Source organism: Myotis brandtii, unplaced genomic scaffold (genome assembly GCF_000412655.1).
Source record: "Myotis brandtii unplaced genomic scaffold, ASM41265v1 scaffold139, whole genome shotgun sequence".
NCBI classification, from domain to species: Eukaryota; Metazoa; Chordata; class Mammalia; order Chiroptera; family Vespertilionidae; genus Myotis; species Myotis brandtii.
The window spans coordinates 45,820-54,498 of NW_005354965.1; the positions used below are offsets into that span (position 1 = coordinate 45,820).

General features: G+C 56.9%; 1 long non-coding RNA gene across 1 annotated transcript in view; it reads right to left on the reverse strand.

The window, feature by feature from the left end:
• Positions 1-7,348, reverse strand: part of LOC106725151 — a 9,984-nt gene extending 2,636 nt beyond the window's left edge. The window contains exons 1-2 of the long non-coding RNA XR_001361016.1: positions 7,158-7,348; positions 3,630-3,636 (exon numbers count right to left, since the gene is read on the reverse strand). This is a non-coding gene — a long non-coding RNA (uncharacterized LOC106725151). The remainder of the gene's footprint in view (positions 1-3,629; positions 3,637-7,157) is intronic.
• Positions 7,349-8,679: the final 1,331 nt, after the last annotated feature.

An 8,679-nucleotide genomic window follows, 5' to 3' on the forward strand; every position in this document is an offset into this window, starting at 1 on the left:
AGCAGAGGGTAAAGGGGGGACAATGGTGAGGGAAGGAGACTGGGCTTGGGGTGTGAACACACAGTACAACACACAGATGATGTGCTGTGGAGTCATACACCTGAGACCTGTATAATTTTATTAACCAATGTTACCCCAATAAATGCAATAAAAATGTTAAAAATAATAAAATAAATTAGAAAAAGAAAGTACACAGAGCGCCTATCAACAATCTTTCTTATTAAAAATAAGGCGAGCCCTCACTGGTGTGGCTCAGAGGACAGAGCGTCGGCCTGCGGACCAAAGGGTCCCAGGTTCGATTCTGGTCCAGGGCACGTACCTTGGTTGCAGGCTCCTCCGCGGCCCAGGCCCTGGTCAGGGCGCGTGCGGGAGGCGACCCATCACTGTGTTTCCCTCTTGTTTCCACTCTCCCTAAAAATCAATGGGAAAGTCTCCTGGGGGGGGGGGGGGGAGATTAAGCAAAATAAGGAGAATGACCAGAATCACATCCGCTCTCCGCATTCACCGGGGAGACGCTGACGGTGTGAGAGCTGGGGGACATGAGGAACATCGAGGATCCAGGAGCCCCGTGCAAATCTGAGCACGCAGCAGGGCACCAGTGTGGTTTCCTCAGATATAACGTGCAAGAAAGAAAGGGTGGGGGAACTATTACATCTCTAAAAAGGGTTAAGTGACAGTATGTCTAAGTGGAACATGAGTCCCAACGTGGAAAAAAGTTAATTATAAAAATATACGTGTGAACCAGTCTAGGAACCTGAGCATGAGCTGAGTTTTAGAGGATTCCAAGAAACTGTTTCTTAACTTATATGCGATTATGGGATTGTGGATATACACACACACACACACACACACACACACACTAGAGGCCCGGTGCACGAAATTTGTGCACGGTGGGGGGGGGGGGGTCCCTCAGCCCAGCCTGCACCCTCTCCAATCTGGGACCCCTCGGCCCTAAACTGGCAGTCAGACATCCCTCTCGAAATCCAGGACCACTGGCTCCTAACCACTCACCTGCCTGCCTGCCTAATGCCCCCAACTGCCCTCCCCTGCCTGCCTGATCCCCCCTAACCCCCTGCCAGCCTGATCTCACCCCTAACTGCCTCTGCCTGGGCCCCCAACACCATGACTTTGTCCGGAAGGAAGTCAGACGTCTGGAAGATGGCCGGTTGACCCAGTCTAATTAGCATATTACCCTTTTATTAGTACAGATAATGTTTTTAAAACTCACTTTGTGATAGAGATACACACTGAGTACATATAAGAAAAATGATAAACCTTGTCTTGGATTGGTTTTTAAATATTCAGCAGAAATAACAGCAGTAAGAAAAAAGTACACTGGGAGAAGATGAACTAAGTGGAATATTGACAGTTATTAGATCCCGACGGTGAGTTTATAACGATTCAAAATGCAGTTCTGTACCCTCTCCTGCTGCACAGAACGCACTGATTAAAGCAGATAATAAACCCAGAGAGGCCTGCAGGCCCCCCATGCTCTCTGGGGATGAGAGCGTCGCCTTTCACGCCGAGGAAGACCCTTGCGTGATTTTCTCGGACGTAACGAGGGGACTGAAAGCCTGGCGCTTGGGAAGCTGGTCAGGATGGCACTGGGTGAAGGAGGAGGCACATTCTCCAAGCCCCGTGAATAGAGGGTGAGCAAGGGTTGTAAAGTGAGAACAAGAAAACACATCGGAGGCGCGAGGTTTTGTCATAGGGATGCTGACTCAACCGCAAAGTCATCTCTCTTACAAGGGCCTCGCATTGTCTAATAAAGCAAAGATTCGGGATGTGCACTCGCACAAATTAGTAGGGAACATGTCGTAAACAGCCCTGCCATGTGTCCCGCCCACCGCGGAGGCCCGTATAAAAGGACCGTGGTCCAGGGCGATGCTCAGACTGAGGACACCTACTCCCTGCTCTTCAATCAAATCCTTCCCTCCTGAGACCATGAGCTGCTACGGCAACTACTACGGAGGCCTGGGCTACGGCTACAACGGCGTGGGCTGTGCCTATGGGGGCTGTGGCTATGGCGGCCTAGGCTACGGCTATGGTGGCCTGGGCTATGGCTATGGCTGTGGCTACGGCTGTGGCTATGGTGGCCTGGGCTGCGGCTACGGCTGGGGCTCTGGCGTCTACGGATACGGTGGCAACCGCCCGTCTTACTGCAGAAGATTCTGTTTGTACGGGTGCTACTGAGAAGCTCCCAGGGAAGCTCACCCAGCTGGCCCACCCCCCCACCCTCCGCCTGAGCAATTCCGTTTCTGCTCGAAAAGCCAACCTCATCCTCAAGCGTCTGAAAGGAACAGGACAAAGTCCTGAGTCAAGGAAATCGCCCGGAACGTTTCACAACTTTCTGGAAACCTTTTCCTTTGCTATTTTATTGACTTTAGAATTCTTACATTTTTGATCAATAACTTTCCTGCGAGAAAAGTTTAAATTAATCTTAATAAACATCTCATTGCAATACTGATTTATTGCATTTAAATTGCTTTTCCTTCATCATTTGTGTGTGTGTGTTGGGATGTTGGCAAACGGGGTGATGTGATGGTTAATTTCATCTGTCACCTGGCTGGGCCCAGGGAGTCCCAGAGAGCTGATAACACGTGATTTCCGGGTGTGTCCAGGGCGGGTGGGGGAGTTTCGGAAAGAGATTTGCATTTGAGTCAGTGGACGGAGTGAGGAGATTCACCAGGGCAGGTGGGCATCAGCCCCTCCACTGCGGGCTCATGGGACAGAGAGGGAGAGGAAGGGCAACTGTGCTCTCTCTGCCTGAGGTGGGGCGTCCATCGTCTCCTGCCCGGGGTGGCCAGGGCCGCATCTCAGGTCTTCAGGTTCGGACTGAACTGTGTGTGCATTTGGCTCCCCTGCTCCCCGGACTCGCAGGTGACCGGTCACGGGGCCTCGAGTTCCCCACGATGACGTGAGCCATCCTGTGACAACCTCCACGTGGACAGAGCAGAGGGGGCACATCTGTAGAGCTCCTCCTGGTTCTGTGTCCCCTGAGAACACTGACTCACACCGGTGGGGAGGATGAGAGAGAGAGAGAGAGAGAGAGAGAGAGAGAGAGAGAGGCTTGGCTCATCCTGAGGTGCCAGTGATGCTGGAAAGACCCGAGCGTGACATCAGCCCCTACAGACCAGCCCAGAGGCTGAGCTCCAAGCCCGGCCCTGGTCACACCCAGCACCAGCCAAGCCACAGGTAAGAGGTGGACCCGGGCGGGCGGGGGACGCTCACACTCTCATTAAATTGCGCTTGACGTCAACTCCTCCTGGGAGATGCTCGCGGCATATCCGACGGAGGCCGAGAGGGGTGAGGAGAAGCAGCCGTGCGGGGTGCTAGTGGGGTGACCGGCTGGTTTACTGACATCAGGAAGCAGGAGAGGGACGGCCAGACAGGACGCACGGCCACAGGAAACTGCACTTCACGCCCCAGGGAAGCCCTGTCCGTCCATTCCCGGCAGAGCCCACGGGGGAGGGAGGGGTGCTGGGCAGTGACGTGGGGTGAGGTAGGGACGGTGCTGGCCTGTCTGTCTCGCGTGGGAAAGGGTCAGTGGGCAGGAGGGCGGGGCCACGGCAAGTGTGTGCAGTCAGACCGCATCCCCTCACGCCCGCTCGCTCTTGCCGCTGGTTCACCCTCCCTCTCTCCTGCACCGTGACCCGCACTCACCGCCACTCGGGTGTAAGCAGCCCCCTGGCCCGTGGCCGGCAGCCCCACCCACCATGGCTGCAGCTGGGAGCACAGGCTACGCCGGTCAGATGCTGAGCTGGACTGGACTTCAATGCGGAGCGGAGACCCCGGGCAGTGGCCTCCATCCTGGCCCCGCTGAGGACACGCTGCACTTCCCCCACGGCCCGGAACTGAAAGGGACCCTTCATGTCCCGTCCACAACCACGCTGTCCACGGAACCCCGTCCCCCGGGGGCCGGGAGCTCTCTTCCCCGCGGCACCCCGAGAGAGAACCCCCTGCCACGGACAACAGCAGCATTCACCTGTGAGGCCTGGGAACGCCCAACTCTCCACCGATTAGTGGTCAATAGACTGAGGTTCCCCCCACAGAGAACGCTCCCCAGCTGTGAACGTGACCCACGGCAACACACACAACACGCGTGCATCTCAGAACCACCGTGTGCGCGAATGACACGGTGAAACCAGTGCATCTGGGCGGATTCACGTCTGTGAAGTGAGAAGGTGGAGAAACAGATGCAGCTTCACTCTGGGCATGAGAGATGCCTGAGGAGGGGGGCGGCCCGGGGCGGTGACGGGGAGGCCGAGTCCCTCCGGCCCTGCGAGGACTCCCTGTACCAGTCTGACTGCTGGCTCCATGGCGGGGGTGGGGGGGCCGAGGAAACGCGAAAGCGCGGAGCTGGGGTGGGACCTCAGCCCCTGGTTTCCCCAAGAGCCGCACACTCCACTCCTGATTCCACGCGACGTCAGCAGGCGGGCCCACCAGCCTCCTGCCCTCAGATAACACTGCGAATGGATCAGAAGCTATACAGTCACTTTAATCTGCCTAAGACTCACCGACAACACAACCAGCCCTCCTCGGCGGTGCCCACGGGGTTCCGGGCCGCGTGCATGGGGAGGTTCTGTTCCTGCCGCTCTGAACGCTGTGAACCTGGGCCTTCTCCATCGGCTCCCTCGCTGCCCTCAGCGCCTCCGGGCTGGCTGCCCCCGGCCTGACTCGGCTCTAAGACAGAGCAGAGAGGTGAAAGGCCCTTCAGAGACGGGGGAGAAACAAATGATCGGCATGTGTGTGTAAGTGACACGTGTGTAGGCGGTACGCCTGTGTATGTTATGCATGTGTAGGTGGCATGTGTGTAGGTGGCATGTGTATAGGTGGCATGTGGGGTGTGTGTGTGTAGGTGGCAGAAAGCGTGTGCACGTGGGGTGCAGGGTCTCAGCAGCCACGGGTCCCCGATGACACCCCTCCCAGGAGTGCTCTCTTCATGAAGGTGTTATTCCAGAGCAGGAAAAGTTGATCATGTAAGAGCCCACCGTGTAGAACAGTTACATTCGATTCACAGATGCGCTGCTTTAATATAAACCCGGTATAAACATGGCAGCCCTGGCCTGAGAGTGCTGTCCACTGTGAACCAGGCTCTATCTTCTGAGAAATCGCTGAAAACCTTGGCCGGTTGCAGCAAGGCCTGCGCTGGCCCTTTATCAACTCGCCTCGTCTCCGGGTGCCGGCCCGTAGTCACGCTTCACGCCTCTTCCAATGCCAGGCTCTGCACTGAAACGCATTCCCATCCGTCCTCGTGAGCCTGGCCGACCCGCGTGTCATCCGGACGTGCCGTGTGGGCACAGCCCTGCGAGCCTCCCTCGGGTCTCCCTCTCCGTTCCTCTCTGAAATCAATAAAAATATATATATTTTTTTTAATTAGGAGGGACATCTAGCTGGGGAGGTTCCCCCTGAGAAGCCGGGGTTCCAGCCCCACACCAAGCCCCCAGCCCAGGGTTCCAGAGCCAGGAAGACAAGTTCCCGTAACTTCTGGCTGTGAAAACCAGCGGGGATTGTGGTAGAGAGGAGAGCTGGGGTGGGGAGGAAGGAGGGGAGGGGGAAATGTGTGTGACTGTTGCCATTATTCCTCTTATTTACCCTGATTCTGAGAAGTTTCCCTCTTATCTCGTAAGAGAACTTTCCTAACCAAGAGGTCACAGGCTCTGTTGTAATATTTAAGCACTAGAGGCCTGGTGCACAGATTCATGCACCGATGGGGTCCCTCAGCCTGGCCTGCTCCCTCTCACAATCCGGGACCCCTCGGGGGATGTAGTAGTGCACAAAGTGGCAGGCAGCCAGGAAGGAGTCCAAGCCGGGCTGGGCACTGCACATCCGGGCTCCACTGAGCTTACCACCACCGCCCATTACTGCTGCCGTGGAAGCAGGAGAGGCTCATGCTGGCCATGAGCCCGGCTTCTGGCTGAGCAGCGCTCCCACTATGGCAGCACACTGATCACCAGGGGGCAGCTCCTGCATTGAGCATCTGCCCCCTGGTGGTCAGTGCACATCATAGCTACCGGTCGACCGGTCGCTTAGGCTTTTATATATATAGATGAGCAGAATGGAATTTAGATTTACATATGGTAACCTAAGCCATTTACGTTTATATTGTTTCTTAGTGTATAAGGGAGGGGATGCAGTGTAAGACTTTCACTGAACATGGTTCCGGTGTGATTAAACTCTTTAACAGGAAATGACCTGGACCACATGTTTTGTATTGTTTTGTCCAGTTCCTGGTCTATAATTGGAAACAATCACTGTGCAACTTCGGTAGGAAATGGCGAGGCTGCCGCACAAGGCCCCGCTTACCTCACTGATACGCGGCCGGCCCCGACTTCCTCCGTGAGGGCAGCAGCGTCGCGATGCACCAGCAGCAAAGCCGGCTGTTCACTGTGGTGTTTTCACGGCTGCGGGATGGAAGGAAGAGAATCGGGTAAAGCTGCTGCTGCTCATGAGCTACGAGTCTTACTTTTTCCACTGAAAATGGGAGCTTCTATTAGTGCTGCTGTTCATTTTCAAAGGGCACATGTTCCAACTTCCAGATGGTGGGCTGACAGATCAGAATTGTGTCTTCCCTATTACCATTGGTCGTGAGCGCGACTACCACCCAGAGGGCAGGCATGACCGACACCCTGTAACGGGCGCCAGGGCCTCCTGTGCTTGTTCTCTGTCCAGGGGGGAGATGAGCTGCCGTTGCTCAGAGTTTCAAAGGACCGTATCTCTGGTCCCATCGGCTGGACCATCTCAGGTGCTAACAAATGGTCTCATTTCTGCAGAATTCCTTTCCGGAGGCGCTGGATCGTCCTGTTGGGTTTAATTTTAAGCAGCGTGGGAAGTCACCCCGCAGACTCGGAACTATAAGAAAGGAAACACTCAGGCAGTGCAGCCGCGTGGCTCGGCGGCCACACTCCGCTGTATCGTAGAGATTCTAGCTCTGTTTTCCCAGGTGGGGGGGCCCCAGGTGGGGTGCAGGGGTTGCTAAGGGGCTTTCTGCTGCGCGTCCGCGAGATAATGGATGTGGGTTACGCTGCACCGTTGCCCTTGAATACAATGAACACACACAGTATGTCTCTGTGTTTACTTTGTAGAAAAGAAAACCAAAATAACCCTGAGTAATTCCTAAGCATTGAAAGTAAAATCCTGTGGGATATTTACACCACGGAACACTGTGCAGCTGTGAAAAGAGGGATCCTGACCCTCTGGGGCAGCGAGGATGGACCTGGAGAGTGTGACGCTCAGCGGAATAAGCCAAACTGAGAAAGACACAGGTCACATGATCTCCTCACCTGTGGCATCTAATGAACAGAACGAACTGACCAACAGAATGAGACCCGAAGCCGGGAGGCAGGGAGCAGACTGACACACCTCCATGTGGGGGTGAGGGGACGAGAAGAGAGAAACCAAGACCTTATGTACTTATAGGCACAGCCATAGACACGGGCCACAGGGGGTGAAGACCTGAGGGTGGGGTAGGGACTGGAAGGGGGGGGAAAGGAGGAGAGATCTGTAACACTACCAACAATAAAAAATATTTTTTTTACAAAACAGGAATGTAAAATCCCATCACTCTGTAGAGCCCTCCACGCCCCTGCATTGCCCACACTGTGGAGAAGGCAATGCCTGGGGTTCGGGCCCCGCGGCCGTCCCCACCTCCACGGGCTCCCGCGAGAGACGGGGAGACAGACACAGGACGAGCAGACGCCCCAGTCCCAGGCTGTGCCCCTCGGAAGCGGCGAAGACGATACACCAAACAGGAGGCCACACGGCAGAGGCGCCGCTTGGCAACTACAACACACAGCCCTTCCCCGCACCGTCCCCTGCGCCAGCCACTGCCCGCACTGTCCCCAGCGCCGGCCACTGCTCCACACTGAGGACCCTTCTCGTCGCCAGGACGATGGCCTGGGTCGGAGTTCACGGTCTCTTTTCATGGATGGAAACAATTCTGAGGGTCAGACGCCTTCTGGCGCCTGCACGGCTGGTACACGGGGGCCCAGAGGGGTCTGTGCCCCCCCCCGGGCTGTTTAAGTGGGACCCCCCTCCCCGCACAGGCTCATCCTGAGTCTCACCTCCACCTGCTCTCAGCCCCCAGGATCCCTGGCATCCAGGCTGAGGCCGATGCAGAGGACACCAGGCGTGTTAGGGAGTGAGGCCTGGTGTGAGGAAACGGCTGGTTGTGCCCCATGTCAGGGTCACCCAGGGTGCAGCCTGTGCTCGCACAGCAGCCGTGGAGCAGGGACAGGAAAGCAGCCGGAATTCACGGCTGCAGACAGCTCAGGAGGGGCCTGCTGCCTCGGAACCGATGGAGCTCAGGGGCCACCATCAGCTTCCTGGCCAACAGCAGTTCTTCCCTTTGGTGTGAGTCACAGACAGGGAGCTCCACCGGGACCTGCAGGGGTCGCTTCAAAGGCCCGGCACGGCCTGGAGGGGTGGGTAGCGGCAGGAGGCCCCGTAGACAAGTGGCTGGTGGCCCAGCCGTAGCCACAGCCATAGCGGGACCCGCATCCGCAGCCGCAGCCCCCGCAGGAGTTCCCGCAGTAGCTGCCGCACATGGGCGGCTCCTCCCTCCCGGCGGGCGGCTCCTCCCTCCCGGCGGGCGGCTCCTCCCTCCCGGCGGGCGGCTCCTCCCTCCCGGCGGGCGGCTCCTCCTCTCCCAGGACCTGCATGTCCCTCCCGGCGGGCGGC